The 20571-nt window shown below is 38.5% G+C and overlaps 1 protein-coding gene across 1 annotated transcript in view; it reads left to right on the top strand.

The window, feature by feature from the left end:
- Positions 1-20571, top strand: part of LOC125271359 (complement C3-like) — a 731185-nt gene that overhangs the window by 88681 nt on the left and 621933 nt on the right. The gene's annotated exons all lie outside the window — the stretch shown is intronic.

Genomic DNA, 20571 nt, shown 5'->3' with positions numbered 1-20571 from the left:
GGCTCAGCTTTGTTCTACAACATTCTTAAATCTATTATTGTTTTTTTTTTATTCTCTACAATTCAAATCTAAAATTGTTTTAAAAATGTGAATTAAAAAAAAAAATCTGCATTTTCCTTTACATACTTTTGTTGATCTCTGAAATGTGATCTCTGAATACTATAAACTATAAACTTAATGATTTTCTTCATTCATGTCAATGTATATCATAGTTGGCTAAAATATCATTGAATCATCAAACAAGTTGGAATACATCTTCTTTTGGTATAGTGCAACTTCACTGTTTCACTAAAAGGATAACTATGAATTCACTGACTTAAAGGGTTAGTTCACCCAAAAATGAAAATTCTGTCATTTATTACTCACCCTCATGTCGTTTCACACCCGTAAGACCTTCGTTAATCTTCGGAACACAAATTAAGATATTTTAGTTGAAATCCGATGGCTCCGTGAGGCCTTCATAGGGAGCAATGACATTTCCTCTCTCAAGATCCATTAATGTACTAAAAACATATTTAAATCAGTTCATGTGAGCACAGTGGTTCAATATTAATATTATAAAGCCACGAGAATATTTTTGGAGCGCCAAAAAAAACTAAATAACGACTTATTTAGTGATGACCGATCTCAAAACAATGCTTCAGGAAGCATCGGAGCACAGATGAATCAGTGTGTCGAATCTGCTGTTCGGAGCGCCAAAGTCACGTGATTTCAGCAGTTTGGTGGTTTGACCCGCGATCCGATTCATGATTCGACACACTGATTCATTTATGCTCCGATGCTTCCTGAAGCAGTGTTTTGAAATCGGCCATCACTAAATAAGTCGTTATTTTGTTTTTTTTGCCACACCAAAAGTATTCTCGTCGCTTTATAATATTAATATTGAACCACTGTACTCACATGAACAGATTTAAATATGTTTTTAGTACCTTTATGGATCTTGACAGAGGAAGTGGCATTGCTCCCTATGCAGGCCTCATGGAGCCATCAGATTTCATCAAAAATATCTTAATTTGTGTTCCAAAGATTAACTAAGGTCTTACGGGTGTGAAACGACATGAGGGTGAGTAATAAATGACAGAATTTTCATTTTTGGGTGAACTAACCCTTTAAGCCACCAAACTACATTCCCATCATTCTCTGTAACAAAATAATGTATTTACCAGTTTATTTATTTAAAGGTTTGTTAATTTCTGAAAATATTAGAATCAAACAGAATTTATTTTAACATATATTTCACAGTGTCTTGTCTAAGAATTGTTCTTCTGGGTAAAACTGGATCAGGAAAGAGTTCAGCTGGAAACTCTATACTGGGCAGAGATGCATTTAAAGTGGGTTACCTCTCTGAATCTACAACTCGACATTGTGAGAATCATAATGGAAAAGTGGAGGGTAGAAGCATCTCGGTGGTCGACACCCCTGGACTGTTTCAAACATCCGTCACAAGTGAAGAAGATCTGAAGGCTGAGATTGAGAAGAGTTTGAAGATGTCTGCTCCTGGTCCTCATGCGTTTCTGCTGGTCATCAGACTCGGGAGATTCACAGATGAGGAGAAAAACACTGTGAAATGGATCCAGAAGAACTTTGGAGAAGAAGTTAAGAGATTCACCATGCTGCTGTTCACTGGAGCTGATCAATTAAACAAACCAATAGAAAAATTTCTGCAGGAAAACCAAGATCTGATGAAGGTAGTCGATGAATGTGAGAGAAGATATCATGCCTTCAACAATGTGGAGAAGAAGAATGGAGCTCAAGTCACTGAACTGCTGGAGAAGATCAGCAACATAATATTGATGAAAAATGGGGGAAGATACTACAGCAGTGAGATGTTCAAGAAGACTCAGAGAAAGATCATGATCAAGAGAAGAATATTAAAGATAACAATTCCTGCTTTAGCATGTGCTTTTTTAGTGTATCAAATGAGAAGATTGGTGTGACCATTTTAATTAGGCCATACTCATGATGATGATAATGATGTCTATTATTTTATTTATTTTCATTGTCATTAAAGCATGTAACAGTAATTGAATCTAGATTGGCATTTCTGTACAAGTAACAGTCTAGAAAATAAACTATGGCCAACAATAAAGTACATTTAAAAGAAATAAATATTTAAACAAATGTTAAAATTGCAGACGAGTAGTTAATACACACAGATCAACATTCAGCATACAAAACTCCATGTTTTGATGACAATAAGCCAAAAAGATTCATACACCACAGTGCCAGACTATTAAACTATTAAACTATTATTACTATAAAAAATCAGCTATGGCACCCAGCATGCACTGTGTAGTACTTTATATTGCGTGTCAGCCATTTGATGGTGTCCAAATTCTGAGGGAACAGCTTCATTCCCTACATTTGTTCACTTGTTTATACCAGTAATGCACTCTGATTTCAAGTGTACATCAATGAACAAACACTCACTGAAGCACTATTTCCCAAAATCAAATGCAGAGAGGACTGACAAGCTGGAGAGAGTGCAAGGATGAACCAGTTGAACAAGAGACGCAGTTTGCAGCTTTTTTATGCCTGCTTTTAACATTTCTTTCACATCAGCTCTAGTTTATACTTTTTCACATTAATCATTATGAGACTAAAACACATTAAAATTAATAGAGAAAAATGTTTATAGATTAATTTTTGAACATAAAATTAGTTCAAGGATTAGCATTAGCATCACTCAACTGCAACTGGTTCATTATAGTGCACTCAACTGCCATTCGTTATATATGGACAGCATTACTCTTAAAGTCCCCCTGTAGTCAATTATTTATCCCTTAAAACTCATCTTTGATCACCGAAATGATATTTTTGTAAAAAAATCATGTGAAAAAAATGTCTTCATGCCTTAAAATAGCTTGAATGTAACTCTCCACCCTTGCCTCGTTTAATATACACGGACCAATGAATATGCAAATTAGCCCCGCCTCCACTCACTCACGAAGAGAGAGAGTCTTGCTGCAGTGACGAGGCAATTCGTTGTTTGTGTTATGGATATGGGCTGTAATAAATACACATCGCATGAATGAGCACAGATTTCCAGCATATTTACTTGAACTCATCAGGTATCTATGGTTTGATCCATTTCAGAGGCGGCCAAAATCAGAATTTATAATGGACTGAATAGCTCTTTCAGAACACGAATCACGGTCACACACACACACTCAGAGCAATATTGTTTTAGCTATGTTTTATAGTATTAAAATATTTCAAAGGACAAAAACATGAACTTTATTGGCATTACTTCAAGTCAGCTGTCACTTTACTTTGGCGCAAGCCCCTATGTGCTTGCACACTTGGCTCAGCCCGTGCAACGGTTCTGTCATTAATTAATATGAATTTACGATTAGCCTTTTGCTTGACTATGTTATCAAACAGCTAATAATGTGTTGCTAATGTTACACACACCATTCCTGTTCTTCATCTCAGACAGAGTCAGACAGCTGCCTTCTAACAATCAGTATCCTTATACGCGTTGAACAACTCAAGACCGTCAGTGGAGTAAGGAAAAAAGTTCATCATAACATTGTAATAGACTCGCTATATTGATAAATCTACACAATTTTTCATATCAACAGAAAATATACCAGGATAACCTGGCTTCTCTCGAGACTTTCCTGCTTGAGAGTGGTCATAGTTAATGATATGCTAAAGACTGCCGGCACGTTGTTGTGATTGGTCACAAGGTAGTCAAGGTAGACTTATGAATTTGCACATGGTTTGTCTTAAAGCATATTAAAAACACTACATAGACATATAAATAACTGTAAAAACTTGATTTTCACTACAGGGGGTCCTTTACTGTTCTTTTTGTTATGATTTTTTTTTTTTTTTTAATTTCTACTTTATCAGAAAGGGTAGTTCAGCAGTGTGCCAGTAACACAAATGTACAGCATTGATGAAATGACTGAAAAGTTTTATAAATGAAATATGAACGATTTCTAGATTTGACTCCTTACTTATGAATCCTACATTAAACATATTCTTTAATTACCAAAATATGTTTCCTCATGACAGAGAGAAAGAAACAATTCCACTAACAGGAAAGAAAAGGAAGCAAAGCATGAAACGACCTCCTGAAAGTAAGTATTGAGTATCTATCTATCTATCTATCTATCTATCTATCTATCTATCTATCTATCTATCTATCTATCTATCTATCTATCTATCTATCTATCTATCCATCCCTTTCAGTCAGTCACGTTCAACTTTATGTCAGAACTAAACTGACGAATTGACCAATCACCTTCAAGTGTAACTAAATCAAGTCTATGGACATTGGGGTGTAAGATTTGCATCGTACACCCTGCCCCACACAGTGGGTATATAAGGAAGAGCATGTGTAATTCCACATTCAGCTTTTTGCTTCAGAGCTGAGCATTTGTGCTCTAAAGCAGTCATCTTCATGTGAGTGGAAGATGACTTTGCGCTGCCCCGTGCCTTTCTTCCTTGGCCAGACGATGTCCACCTTGGTGGTCCAGAAGCACCCTCTGTCTAAACCTTGCAGAGGAGCAAGATGTCGTCAAAGTGCACTTTCTCAGTGATCACATCTCACACATCTTTGACGCTGTCGAAGACTGTGCCCAGTGGTTCTCTGCAGTCCAGAAGCAGGCCAAGGCTGTCAAGAGCATGCCTCGATGTGCTACCAGACCTTCGTGGGCTGTCCCTCAGTCTGATTGTCGGCAAGGGCGTCTGTCCCCTGCAGCAAAAAGGAAAAAGAAAAAAAGAGACCCCCCGCAGGAGGACGATCGGCAAAACACCACCCCTTAGACGGGCGACCTGGAGACGAAGGGAGATGCTCTTCCCCGGAGGAGGGCCAGGTGGAGAATCTTTGTTCTGCCACTGGCTTTACAGCTAGTGCATTAAGGAGCTGTTTCCTCTATCTCTGTGTCCCGAGAGGGTGAGGATGGCAGTGTGTGACAATATGCCTCGACACTCTTTGTCCGGCGTGCAGAGGATCTCTTTTCTCAGTATGGAGTTGGATTCGGTCAACATGGATGCACATTTCTCAGTTGAGTGTGCCCAGTCGATGCTGAATTGCCCGAATTCATTCAAAGGGAAGAATGCAGTTCCACTGAAACTGTTTCAGAGGCTCCTGGGGCATATGGCATCCACAGCTGCAGTCATGCCTCTCGGACTGCTTCATATGAGCCTGCTTCAGTGTTGGCATTGCGACCGAGTCCGGAGATGACCATGGCGATGCGGCACACACCAGGTTACAATCACTCTGTTCTGTTGCCAAACCTTCAGCCCAGGGTGGGACCTTGCTTTCCTATGGGCAGGATTTCCCCTAGTACAAATGTCCAGGCATATTGTTGTTTCAACAGATGCCTCTGCCACCAGCTGGGGTGCCATGTGCAACAGGCATGCATCGGGTTTCTGGACAGAATCTCAACTGCATTGGCATATCAACTGTCATGAGATGCTAGCAGTATGGAGCACATACTGGTCAGGATGGACAACTTTGCAACCATTGCGTACATCAGCCATCAAGGTGGCCTATGCACCCATCACATGTCGCAACTCGCCCACCATCTCCTCCTTTGGAGTCAGAAGCATCTGAGGTCACTTCGTGCCATTCACGTTCCAGCTGATGACCTCTCACGACTCTGCCCCGAGACAGTCCAGCTGATCTGGAGATGTCAATGCCAGTTGTTCTATTTCCTGACCAAGGGGACCCTTGGCACGGATGCGCTGGCACACAGCTTATGCAAGTATGCATTACCTCCAGTGAGCCTTCTCGCACAGACATTGTGTAAGGTCAGGGAGGACGAGGAGTAGGTCTTGCTAGTTGCGCCCTACTGGCCCAACCAGACCTAGTTCCTAGAACTAATGCTCCTCACCACAGCCACTCCCTAGCAGATTCCTCTGATGAAGGACCTGCTTTCTCAGAGACGGGGCACCCTATGGCACACAGGTCTAAGGTTATCTACTTCCACTGGTGGTAGACACCAGAGCGCCCTCTACAAGGCACGCCTATGCTTTTTGTGAAACCTGTTTGACGCATGATGTTCTTCTCTCACATCACAATGCAGTAGACAGTAAGTCTCTGGGGGAAGCACGACCTGGTCATCAGGTTCCTCAGGGGTATGAGAAGACTAAATCCTCCTCGTTCTCACCTTGTACCCTCTTGGGACCTCTCTTTGGTTCTTACAGCTTTGCAAAGAACCCCTGCAGTCAGTTGAGCTCAAAATCCTTTGAAGACAGCTCTACTGACTGCACTGGCTTCATTCAAAAGGGTGGGGGAACTGCAGGCATTTTCGGTCGATAAATCATGCCCGGAATTCGGGCCAGCCTACTCTCACGTTGTCTGAAACCCAGCCCAGATATGTGCCCAAGGTTCCCTCCACGCCTTTCAGGGATCAGGTGGTGAATCTGCAAGAGCTGCCCTTGGTGGAGGCAGACCCAGCCCTCGCTCTGCTCTGTCCTGTTCGTGCTTTGCTCCTTTATGTTGACAGAACGTGGAGCTTCAGGACCTCAGACCAGCTCGTTGTCTGTAATGGGGGACAACAGAAGGCTGTCTCAAAACAAAGGCTCTCCCACTGGATAGCGGATGCTGTTGTTTTGGCTTATCAAGCCCAAGGTCACCTATGTCCCCTTGGGGTAAGGGCTCATTCTACCAGAAGCGTAGTGTCCTCCTGGGCATTTGCAATAATCTCCATGTACAGCCAGTGTCCTCTTGTGTACCCGCCTCAAGTAGCCACTAAACACCAGTTACACTTGAATATATATTAAATAAATGCAGCTGTGGTGAACAGAAGACTTCTTTCAAAAACTAAAAAAAAAATTAATGTTTCCAAATTTTTGACAGGTACTGTATCTGTCTGTCTGTTCATTCATCCATATGTCTATCTGTCTATCTTTTTACTCTATCAGATCTCAATATTATGCTGTTAGGAATGACTTGATCAGGAAAGAGTTCATCAGGAAACACCATTATTGGAGTTAGAGATACATTTAAAGAAGATTTTTCTCCTTCGTCTGTGACCGGAAACTGTCAGTTAGAACAAACAGAGGTGGATGGGCGAACAATCACAGTGATCGACACTGTAGGACTCTCTGATACATCAGTGAAGATCACAGATGCTCAAACTGAAATAGAGAAAATATTACAGGATACAAATCTTGATGTGTTTCTGCTGGTGATCAGATTGGGGGTAAAATTCACAGAGAATGAATGTAATGTTGTGCAGTGGATCCAGGAAAATTTTGGAGCAAAGGTCTTAAAACACACAATAGTGCTCTTTACTCATGCAGATCAGTTACATGTGCCAGTGGAAGAATATGTGAGTAAATCTGAAACACTGCGGTCAGTAGTTGATCAGTGTTCAGGAGGTTTTCATGTTTTTAAGAACAAAGATAAAGATCGATATCAGGTCACTGAGCTTCTGAAAAAGATTGAGTCACTGCAGAGGATGAACGGAAACAGGAGATACACTGAGCAGGACTATAAGGAGGCACAGGATGAAATTCTACAGAGAAAATATACTACTGGAGCAGCACTTGGAGGAGGTGCAGGTGTATTAGGAGGGGCAGCAGGAGGAGCAATAGCTGCTAAAGTAGAATAAACACATTTGAAATAAACATTACATTTCTTGCTTTAAAATAAATAATAAACTACAGAATCTAACATTTATGATTTGGTTGGGTTCAACTTTTTGGTATTGCTCCTTAATTGTCTCTTATTTTGTAATTATTTTTTATACTGTCGTGATGTCTTTATTTACATTTACATTTACATTACTTTATCACATCCCGTTTTACTGTAATGACTTAATACTTTATGTGGACACGTTTGTTACCTCTAGCAATTCCAAAGCTCTTCAAAACATTGCACTGTGTAATCTGTTTTCAGACTTCTGTAATGTGTAAGTGAATGTTTTGTGTTTAGTGTAACTGTACACATGGCATGATCATATTTAGCTAAAATGTGTGATTGTTAATGCTGATTAGTGTCGTGCCATCTCTTGTTGTTGATGTGTCTTGTTAGCCCATGTGTGTGTGTCTCCAGCTTTAACACACAACCAGTTACATAATTTAATGTTAATTTTTTGTAATTTCATAACTTACTAAATGACAACATAACTGAGTCATTTCACAAAACCGGTACGATTTGGACTTACACATTTTTAGATTTTTTACCAAAATGTATTAGTTTTCTGAACACCCTACAACATTAATGACATATTTAACTTCCAGAAAAAACATATTTTCCCATCTCAGGCATCAAATCTCTATTATTGTTGGTCATTATTTGAAGTTATGGACACTATGGGAGCTCTCTGAATATTATTATAACATGTATTTGTGATAAAATCAACATTTTCCTATTAATCAGATGTCCCTCACACTAATTCAGTAATTGCAAATGTGAAAGTTAAATAAAATATCACACTTTTGCTATACTAATGCCTGAAATTGACACTTTTTGTGACAGCAACCTCATCATTTTTATCAAAGGCTTAACTTCAGAATTTGAACTAAAATCAGTATTCTTATGATTGCTCTGAACATTTCAGACAGAATTCAACTAACTTTAAATTACCTTTTCATAAACTTAAATAATAGTAATAATAATAATGTAGGCGTGATGGGGTTGACTGTGACGGGGTTGTGATTTTTTGCCCAAATTGGCCACTGCTCTAAATCTAGTGAATAAATGAGAGCACATGGCATGCATGATATTAAGAAATCATGAATAATGTTGAAACTATAAAGATAATTTTCACAAGTAATAGTTTTCTGTCTTTAATTGTAACGGGGTTGAGTCGTTAAGCTTGACAAATACAATTTCACAACACAATTTAGTTATAATTATTAAAGAAGGTGGTAACTTACCTGTGTCTGCTCACAATGTTGTTCAGAAGACTTATATGATGTCACTTACTGTTAATGATGTCACATAAGTATCCGTTCATTATTTTTATAGGGGGAGAATGGTTTGTGTAACGGGGTTGAGGGGTTACTGAGGTATGGGACTAAATGATGTGATTTTAATGAATAATCATGACTTTACTTAGAAAATAAACATTACCAGCAAAAAAGCACAGAAAGATATTTATGGGAATGGCAAAATGTATGGACTTTTTTCTCATTTTATTATTCATATCCCAAGTACACTTTCATAGAAGGCCTTGAGGTGCCTGGCAATATAGGTTGTGTCAACTGAAAAAAACTAAATCATTTCTAATATAAAGATAAAATACATGTCATGTTTTTAAACACTATTAAAGGAGACATTTCAATTAATAGAAATAGCTTTTAAAAATATATTTTGGTGACCCAAAAGATAAAAATACACTGAAAAAGGTCAAAGGGACTCAAATCGTACCGGTTTCGTGGAATGACTCAACTACGTTTCATGCCCGTAATTTCATTACCATCAAATTACCAACTCATTCATCAGTACGATCTTATAAGATAACCAAACACATTCCAGTTACTATATTCATAATACTTTGACTTTTTGGCAAAACAACTGGATGCACCTTTGATTTCATTAACATTATGCCACCAACTCACAATGTCGCCACGGCCTCCTAAGCTTATAAGATATCCAAGAACGTTCCAGTTACTATAGGCACAAAAGTTATTGCAGATAAAGTTAGGAAGAAAAAAGTAAATGCACAATAAATAGTTACAATTACAGCAAGAGAGTTTCTTTTCTTCAGTTTTTTTTTTTTTTTTTTTTTTTCAGTATTTTCAGTATTCAGTATTTTCTCTAAAAACGTCTCAGGTTACGTATGTAACCATGGTTCCCTGATAACAGGGAACGAGACTCTGCGTTTGCAGTAAACGCATTGGGGAATGTCACGTGACCCAGGTGTCCGAAAGCACCATCCAATAACTCCAATTCCTATTGGCCGGCGACAGCCTATGACGTCATACGGCGCGACCCAGAAGTATAAAGGAGCGCCTGGAGAGACAGTCTTCATCTCATCGTCTTGAGGGACTGTTCTGTAGGCAGGCAACCTGAAGCATGGCAATGAAATGCAGAGTCTCATTCCCTGTTCTCAGGGAACCATGGTTACATACGTAACCGGAGACGTTCCCTTTCGAAAGGGAACTCCACTCTGCGTTTGCAGTAAACGCATTGGGGAATGATATACCCATGCCGCCATGCTGGAGGGGAGTGCCTGCCAGTAATTGGCTGAGACAAAGGCCTCAAAGCAGTTCTCAAACTGCCCAGCAAACTCCCCCTCGGGTCACACCAGGCTGTCAGTGACAGCATTCCCTCTGGCCAACAGCCCAAGCTGAGCTTCCTAAAGGCTTCTACCTTTCTCTTATAACAAATAGAGCCTAAAGAAATCGCTAAGGCGTCTGGAACCCATCTTTCAGTGAGAAAGTGGTCCCTTTAAGGGAATGTGGCCAAGGAACCAAAGGGAACCTCGGCCAGTCACTTTTGAGGGGAACAGGGTCACCCTCATTGCCACCAGGGAGGCCGACCTGGTCTTCTAGGGGAACAGACTTAGTCCAGGCCAACCCTGTCTGAATACAGAGCCTCCTAAACGCATTCTTCTTAGGAAGATGGTAGGTAAGAGTAACTGCAGAAAGGCAGAAACCAGCTCAGACCCACGCGTAGAGACGGGCATCCCAGAGAGCAGAACTCAGCTAAGCGCTATGAACCCTCATATCGAGGGGAGATAATCCACTCATCTAGGATCTACCCAGTGCTTAATTAGTGCATATATTAATTAGAGGAAGCTGTGCGCTGAACACCCTGAACAGGGGAGCACAAACCAGCCTGGGGCTGACCCTTAAGACGGGGCCTGATCAAGGCTTAACCATCATAATCAGCTTAGGGAGCTAAGCACTATTACGAACCCAACCCCAAGGGGGAAGCGCAGAGCTCACCTAACAGGTAGACTATGCCAAGAGCACATACTCATGGAAGTCCGAGAGGGGCTTACAACATGACAACAGTTTTATATGAAAACAGAAGTAAACTTCAGAAAGTGGTCTGAATTTGGTAAAAGCCATTCTGAACATCTGTCTAAGCCTGCGGCAGACAGACAACTTCCATGGCAGCAATAGAAAGCTGCACAGTGCTCTTATGATAATCCACCCAACACAATCCGACGAGCAGTGTACTCAGTAAAAGCACCTTTTACTCTTTAAGCAAGAGGAGTACAGCATACGCCAACACGTATTAAGGAAGGCCTGGAAGGCCTATAACCTCAACAGACACGTGGCATCAGCTCGTGGCAGTGTTTAGGTCCCAAGCCTGGTAAACAGCCCGCAAAAGAGGGGGTTGAATCTACCACTTGGGCCCCTGGTCAACGAAAGTGTATAGAAATAGTTCTCAGAGAGAAATACACCTAAACAAACACTAGTGTATCCAAAAAAGGCGGCCCGCAGGCTTAGCATCCTTCAGGACACACAACGTAAGTCTCATGGCCGTTTCCAGGAGCACAAAGATCCAACCTAAGCGCTAGGTGGCTCTTAGCTCAACTAGAATCATCGACTCAGAGGCAACAATAGGTTAAACCAAACCTCAGTAAGGTTTCACTACTGACATCTCATCCAGAGCCGCACAGAAAAACACAATCTGTGCCAACATGCAAACTAAAAAGGAGGCCTGAAGGGGCCTGCCGATTCAGTGACACGTGGCTTCAGCTCGTGAATTTCCAGGGAACCAAGCTTACAGGGAACCAGCTCTAACCCACTAACTATGGGAAGCCAACTGCTACCTGTGCTAGGCTACACTTTCCAAACAGGCAAAGTACCCTAAGTTCTTGTGACCAAGGGGAAACAATACAACCAACATGGTCTAAGGGAGGCTAATTAAGCCTACTACCTCAAACAAACATGCTGCAGGGCCTGAAGCAGTGTAATATCAAAACAGTATGTGAGCAAACTGATATCCATTAAACAGCCAATATGAAATTATTGCAAACTAGAAGGAGGCTGAACAATCCAGCCTACAATCACCGTTATATGCAATATAGCTGATAAACAGATAACTGAAAGGGAGCTGACAGATACAAACTTTTCTCAAAAAGTGATCTAGCTACCCTGAGTATGCAATCTGACAGGCGATGCACTCAGTAACACTGGGAAAGGGTTCACCGAACACTTAAATAGTGGCCGCTTTTCTTTCAAAAAGGGCCTGCTATATATAAGCGGGTGCCAACCTGTGGCAGCATATTAAGCTCACATACAAACTAAACATTCCAACAGGCAATGTACCCTAAACATGTGACTAAAGGGAACCAAACAAAGCCAACATGGTCTAAGGGAGGCTATAAGGCCTACTAACTCAAACAAACACATGGCAGGGCCTGTGGTAGTGTACATATGTGAGCAAACCATGATCAGTTAATCAGCATTGTAGAAAACAACTGCTAACTAGAAGGAGGCTAAATATCATAAAGCCTACAATCCGAGTTATATGCAATATAACCGCTAACAAGATCACCAGGGAGCTTAAATAGATACCAACTTTCCTCAAAAAGTGGTTCTAACTACCCTGAGTATGCAATCCAACAGGTGATGCACTCAGTGACACAAATACACCTCTTAACTGGGGAATATGTAGTCACCATCCTCTCAAATAGAGGTCGCTTTACAGCAAAAAGGGGCCTACTATTAAGAGAACAGGTGCTAACCTGTGGCAGCATACGTAAGCTCACATATATATATGTAGGGCAAAAATCTAGAACTCAAAGTAACATAAAACTTTGAAATACATGCTATTTAAAAGGAAAAACACTCCCATACAGATCCTCAAATCTGTTCTAAGCCTAGAAGACGAAAGGCTAAAAACTAGCATCGTCCAATCAAACTTGATAAATACAGATATCAAGTAGCTCAGAGGAATTCATTTCCCTTAGCATGAAAGTTCTAGGAAGTGGGGCCAAGCAAAAACCTGCATAACTTATCTACGCAAAGATAAAGGCCTACCACCTGAGAGACAGCATCAGGGAGTCAAAACAGTCTACGACCTAGCTGTTAATCTCACAATTGCGCCTACATAAACAAGGGGATAATGGCATACGGCCTAACAACTCCCTCGGGAGGAGGCCTAGGAACTAGGAACTATACAACCTAATCAGGGATAGTAAACATAAGGTTATGTAAATAACACACCAAACCTAGCTCTAGCCTAGCCGCTAAGCTACGGGCCTTCTTACAAGGCCACAAGCCTAGTGAAGCCCGGGCTTCACCTCCAAATCTCATGGATAAGAGAAAGGAAGTGAAGCTCACAAGCAAACAATGTCAGGCGGCCGATTAAGGCCGACCTAAACATCTACATATTAGCTGAAGTGAAGTCAATAACTCCAATAGGAATACCTGGGTCTTCTAGCTTTCGGACACCTGGGTCACGTGACGTTCCCCAATGCGTTTACTGCAAACGCAGAGTGGAGTTCCCTTTCGAAAGGGAACAGAAATACAAGGGAGGAATACATTATGCACTATACAGCCTTCAAATGCGACCTCCAGGGAAAACTAACATGAAATTTGCATATATAACCAATTATTATCAGTGGTCACTATTCAAAGCCAATCAGCTTTCAGTATCACATTAGTGCGTCTTTAAACCTCCCTGTAACAAAAAACAAAAAACTTGCACAAGTATTCAAAAATAACAATAAAATACAGTAATGAAGGATCTAAAACGAAGGATGGAGTTCATCTTCGCACAGGTGAGTAGAATGTTTATAAAGCACATATGTGTGACACTACGACATTTGTTCTGTTGATTTACTTGATTCACGAGAGTTGTGTTGGTGATTTCAGCGATTATAACGTGTCTTTATGTCTCAAGGCTATTTTAAGATGGCAAAGGGGTGTATCATTTGCATACACGACCATGATTTTCATCATATACGGAGAAAAAAAAAAAAAAGAAAATCAAACCTGTTGCAATCTTTTATGGATTTCATCGATATTAATTTACATACAATATTTGTCTCCCCAAAAGATTCCCTCAGGATCCAGGCGATATTTTAATATTTTTAATAGCCTAGTTAGGCCTAAAATGAAAATGACGTGCTCTTACTTTAATCTTTACAGATGTGTTTTCTCTCTTTGGCCAGGTGAGGGAGCTACTTCATCTGATAAATCTTTCTGTCAAGACAATCTGGTCTGCTCGTTAAAAACAAATCTTATAAAAAACTTTTGTCAGTGTCGCCTCACTTCCTGTCACCATGGAGACTCTTGACTAGTCGTCTCTAGCTCTTTAAGCCATCAGCACATGAATAACCATCTTCTCTGCCCAACAGCCAGCATGTGTTTGACTTACTGTAATGTGTAGTTGAAAAGATTTACAGTAATATTTAAATGAATTCATATGTCCTCATTGCAATAATATAATATGCAAAGTCCTACATGTTCAGTTCATATCCTGTCCCATCTTAAAGAGAGATTAATAAACAGTTTATCAGTAGCACAGTGGCATCCTGAGCATTTTTACGTTCACCATGAGAGCGTCAAAAACTGCTGTTGAGATTTGAGGGTTGATGTGTGTTAAAGCTCCAGAGGAGCAGATATATTTGGGTTTTCACTCAACTACTTGGTTCCCATAATCTGGACTCTCTGGTGGAGGAGAGAGGATGTGAGGACGCCTCGCAGGAACAGAGCTGACTTATGCATTATGAAGAATTATATATTGAGTTAAACCTACAGTCATATCTGTGATCAGATTTTGAGGATAGAGTCTATGATTTCATTATTAATTATTGCATCATTCTCATAATTTTAGCTAACGTTCTGGCAAAGTTCTCTTAAAGTTGAACAGTCTCATCTGCTTTGCACCCTAATTCTTCCCTACTATAGTATGTGTAGTAAAATAATACACATTGAGTCAAAGCAGCTTAGCAAAAAATCATGATCTTAATGTTTATCTTAATATCTTTATGGCTTAAACATTTAGCATCAACATTCACATCAACCATCTGGTATGAGATTGAATATAATTGCTGAAATTCATCACTCTGATTATTAAAACCTGTTTGTTTTAATCTTTAAAACTTTGTGTTTCTGGGGTTTCTAAAAAAAAGTTTATGATTTGAAAAAAAAAAAAAAAATTATATATATATATATATATATATATATATATATATATATATATATATATATATATTTAAAATGGAGAGCCTTATTTACCCGTGGCCAGCAGAGGGCGCTGTGTCATGCAGTGAATGTGTTGACGGTTCGCAAGCGAGTGTGTATGGAAGTAATTTAATGCCAAATGTTTTTGAAATAAAAAGCTTGTTGAATTGCACTAATTGAAAAAAAATATGTATTACATTAGCTGTGCTTGCATTTTGATACATTGTATTTTAAGGCTTGAGTTTTTATGGGCTGAAATTCAACATGGTTGTATATTTAAGCTGTGAATATTTCAATTAAAAATATTTCACACATATTTTCATTATTAAAAATTCAATAATTTATTTTCACCTTTCAGATTTCACTTCCAAAATATTCATTCTGTTTAAAAATACAACCTATAAAATTCGACTAGCAATTTTCAGTCCATTTTATTTCGCTTTACAAATTCGCTTCCACAAATTCAGTGGTTAAAATTCGGCAGAAAATTCAACATTTCACATCCGGGAACTGCAGGAAAAGCAGTAGAGTTGCCGATGCATGATCTCTATCTGCTGTTAGTCTTCTTCACCAGCAGGTGTCGCTAGCGGCTGTTTAAGACGAGATCACGGCTAGTAAGTCATCATTCATTCATAAAAACGGATTTACAGCAATGGAGCAAGCGGTAAGTGAATGTGTGATGATTATCAGGGCCAGTATAAATGCAGAAAAGCTGATAAAGACACAAAAGCTGCATTTGTGATTAATTCAGTGTCTTTATGGTTACCTGTGTAGGCTACATAAGCAGCTTTCTCTCCAGTGAACGAGATTATATCGTTATTCCCCGATGCTGGTGTACAGATCAAATGTTAAATCTTAGGTAGACATATATTTCTCTCTGTTGTTTAGTTTCCTCAACTTTATATAGCGGCGCTGTGTTGTAATACTAGGGTTTCCCTCATCCGTCATGGATTCAGCTGCCATCAGGACATATAAAAAGCTTAAAAGAGCTTAATGGACTCGTACAGTGATATAAAACACCAAACTCGCACCTCATTTGTGATGTAGGTTATACTATATAGGTTCCAAGAAAGCAGATACTCGCATAAAGTTGTTTTGACGCTGAACGTTTGATATTCGCAAACTTAGGGACCGTCTCTAAAGTTACAACATTGGTATTCATGTTTCTACCTTCAATAGCGTTTAAAGAGAATGATTTACAGTCACAAAACCAACTGTAAAGTGTTCATCTAGGTCTCAGGTCGAACAGTGATGTGCCCTACTCTCTCTCTCTCTCTCTCTCTCTCTCTCTCTCTCTCTCTCTCTCTCTCTCTCTCACACACACACACACACACACACCTGAACTCACACAAACTCTTGTAAACGCACATACACATACATATTCAAACACACCCCACTCAAAGTAGCCTACATACACATATCCTTTTTTTTATTTATTTATTTTTTTTAGACATTCATCACACAGTTCGTTCTACTTGGTTCATTTTTATTTTCCTGCTCATATATTATCCTGCTTATACAAATTTTACGTTGTTGCTAAAGCATATGAGCAGGAAAAATAAAATTAACAAAGTAGAACAAATTGTGTGATGAATGTGTAAAAAAAAAGTAAAAAGTAAAAAGTATTTTAAGTTGTGTGTGTTTGAATATGTGTGTGTGTGAGAGAGAGAGAGAGAGAGAAAGTAGGGCGCATCACTGTTCGACCTGACACCTATGAACACTTTACACAGGGTTCCTACACATTTTCCATTTCAAAATTCCATACTTTTCCAGACTCAAATTTCCAGACCTCCTTCCAAACGATTTTCTGCCATTGGTAAACCTCGGTCTCCTTTTCTATGTTTTCTCTGCTTCATGTTTGTAGTAGGGGTCTTACAGTCTTTTAGTGATTTTTAAATCAGTGTTTGATTGTTGAAATAAAGTTTTGTATTTAGTAATCACGTCTAGGCCCTTCTCTTCTTAAAACTACGTTCCTGTGTGACTTCTGCTGGGGATTAATCTACAAGTACTAATATATTCTCTGTTTAAAAGGTTGGCGTAGTGACTTAGTTTGTTTCCCTTTCTGACCATACCACTCGCTACATAGGCGTAAATATTTAATTTGTTTAACATTCTAATAATTCGACACATTTACTTCATAGACATCCTTCTCTGATTTATCCATTCTGTTCTGTTGTCAGTATTTGTTGGTATCAACACATTTCTATAGAGTAGCCTACGAGTACGAGTAGCCTACACAAGCGCAGTATCAGTTTCCGTAATATTTTAGAAATTCATAAGTTTATAAACATCTGCAAAGTAAAAAGAGGTGTAAAGGTGATGTGTAGGGGGGTCTGGGGGCATCCTCCCCCAGGAGAAGATTTTTGTGATTTTAACATGTAAATGAAGCATTCTGGTGCACTCTGACAACAACATAAATGGGAAAACCAACATTTGCTTCAAGTAAAAAAAATAAAAAAAAATAAAATTAATAATAAATGATTGACAGTAGGACTGAGAATTGACACAAATTTCACAATTGAATGCGATTTTGATTCAGAAGCTTGCTTGATTTTGATCATTTTGATTTTGAAAATTTGATTTTGAAAATTTGATTTTGATTTGATTACCTTCGATTCAATATTGATTCATTTGGGGCCTATCAGGTCAGGTACATGGCAAATTTCCTCAAAGAAAAAAAAAATTCTCTCAACTAATGCTGTAAATTATACAAGGAACCACAGCTGGTACATCATTATAATATTAGATTAAAACTGATTTGCAAGCTACTTTCATATAGGCTAAATTACACATAAGGAAGTTTATATAACTTTTTAATGACAATTATTTTTCTACTCTTTTTTTTTTTTATTTAGGCCTAAACATTTAAATGGTGGCTGTCATGAAACAGATTTATACATTTAATATCGAAGCACATGTTAAGTACAAATACAATGAATATGCAATAGCCTATAGTGCATATATTTAGCAAAATGCTCCTCTTGAAGTTCATTTTTGTAGCTGAATGAGTTTTTGGACATTGAACGGCTTTTCTGAGGTAGGCTAAATGTGATATTTTTACATGCTGTTTTATTGATGCCTTTCTGCAGTTGAAACAACGATTGATCGATTGCATGTGATACAGATTTCAGTAAGTTGTACTTTATCTTTCAACATACCTTCGGATGTTCAATCAGGTTTATTTTGTGCTAAACTAAAGTGGAAGAGATGGTTGGTTCACGAGAGCTACAGCGATCTATCATGCCAAGAAAGATCACGACTCACTCCAGTCTATGGGAAAGTAGCCCATTTTCGATTCTTGTGAGAATCCTGAGACGCGCACTCGCCCTGAAAAAAACCTCTTCGGATCTACACGATTCACATAAATTATGTATTTTGATTCAAAAGAGCTAATTTCGCTGTAAAATGTCTAGTTTGCAGGTATAATAAATTAGAAAACTGAATAAAGACAATAGTCTGGAAACACAAATATTTTTCCATACTCTGATTTCTTTTTTCCATACTTTTCCAGACCTGGAAATTACTCAAATCAAATTCCATACTTTTCCAAACCACGTAGGAACCCTGTTTACAGCTGGTTTTGTGACTGTAAATCATACTCATCACATGCTATTGAGATTTAAATTATGGCATTTTTTTGTATGATCCCATACAGTAGTGAAATACATAGCAATATTTACATATTATTTGACAGTTTATTTGGAAACACTTTACAATAAGGTTGATAATGTATTAACTAACGTGAACTATCCATGAGCAATACATTTGTTACTAATGCAGCAGTTCATCGTTCATGTTAGTTCACAGTGCATTAACTAATGTTAACAAATACAACTCTTTATTTTAATAATGTATTAGTAAATGCTGGAATTAATATCATTAACAAAGATTAATAAGTGCTGTAAAGGGCAGTTCATTGTTAGATCATATTAACTAGTTAATATAAAGTGTTACATTTTATTTTAATAAACATCAAAAATCTAAAAGGTTTGCATTATACCTGAGACCTAGATGAACAATTTACAGTTGGTTTTGTGACTGTAAATCATTCTCTTTAAACGCTATTGAAGGTAGAAACATGAATACCAATGTTGTAACTTTAGAGACGGTCCCTAAATTTGCGAATATCAAACGTTCAGCGTCAAAACAACTTTATGCGAGTATCTGCTTTCTTGGAACCTATATAGTATAACCTACATCACAAATGAGGTGCGAGTTTGGTGTTTTATATCACTGTACGAGTCCATTAAGCTCTTTTAAGCTTTTTATATGTCCTGATGGCAGCTGAATCCATGACGGATGAGGGAAACCCTAGTATTACAACACAGCGCCGCTATATAAAGTTGAGGAAACTAAACAACAGAGAGAAATATATGTCTACCTAAGATTTAACATTTGATCTGTACACCAGCATCGGGGAATAACGTTATAATCTCGTTCACTGGAGAGAAAGCTGCTTATGTAGCCTACACAGGTAACCATAAAGACACTGAATTAATCACAAATGCAGCTTTTGTGTCTTTATCAGCTTTTCTGCATTTATACTGGCCCTGATAATCATCACACATTCACTTACCGCTTGCTCCATTGCTGTAAATCCGTTTTTATGAATGAATGATGACTTACTAGCCGTGATCTGGTCTTAAACAGCCGCTAGCGACACCTGCTGGTGAAAAAGACTAACAGCAGATAGAGATCATGCATCGGCAACTCTACTGCTTTTCCTGCAGTTCCCGGATGTGAAATGTTGCATTTTCTGTCGAATTTTAACCACTGAATTTGTGGAAGCGAATTTGTAAAGCGAAATAAAATGGACTGAAAATTGTTAGTCGAATTTTATAGGTTGTATTTTTTAAACAGAATGAATATTTTGAAGTGAAATCTGAAAGGTGAAAATAAATTATTGAATTTTTAATAATGAAAATGTGTGTGAAATATTTTTAATTGAAATATTCACAGCTTAAATATACAACCATGTTGAATTTCGCCCATAAAAATTCAAGCCTTAAAAATAAAATGCATCAAAATGCAAGCACAGCTAATGTAATGCATATTTTTTTTTTCAATTAGTGCAATTCAACACGCTTTTTATTTCGAAAACATTTGGCATTAAATTACTTCCATAAGTGTGTGTTTATCTGGGCACGAACATTCTTTCTCTACAAATTTAATTGTAATTTATGGTTCGGAAATTGAGGGGGTTGTTGCTTGAACTGAATGCAATTTAGCTGCTCCCTCCATATCGAGAAAAAAAAAATGAAATATGCAAACTGAATGAGAGATTAAAGTGATCTGAGCTGCAATTTAGCTTCATCAAAACTGTGGTCAGAAATTAAAATGTATGGAAATAAAAGTACTAACATGAGAAAAACAGGTTTGCTTTGGGTGGAATATGTTTTTGGTGTTCACATAGAATCAAAATGATCACACAAAACAAACACATTCACTCATATAGATGCAACAGTGGCCTCATATATGATGAGAAATGCAAGTGTTCCCCATTTTGACGAA

The sequence above is a fragment of the Megalobrama amblycephala genome, linkage group LG7, assembly GCF_018812025.1.
Source record: "Megalobrama amblycephala isolate DHTTF-2021 linkage group LG7, ASM1881202v1, whole genome shotgun sequence".
NCBI classification, from domain to species: Eukaryota; Metazoa; Chordata; class Actinopteri; order Cypriniformes; family Xenocyprididae; genus Megalobrama; species Megalobrama amblycephala.
The sequence above is the reverse complement of the archived record's forward strand: the minus strand, read 5'-3'. Positions and strand labels throughout refer to the sequence as shown.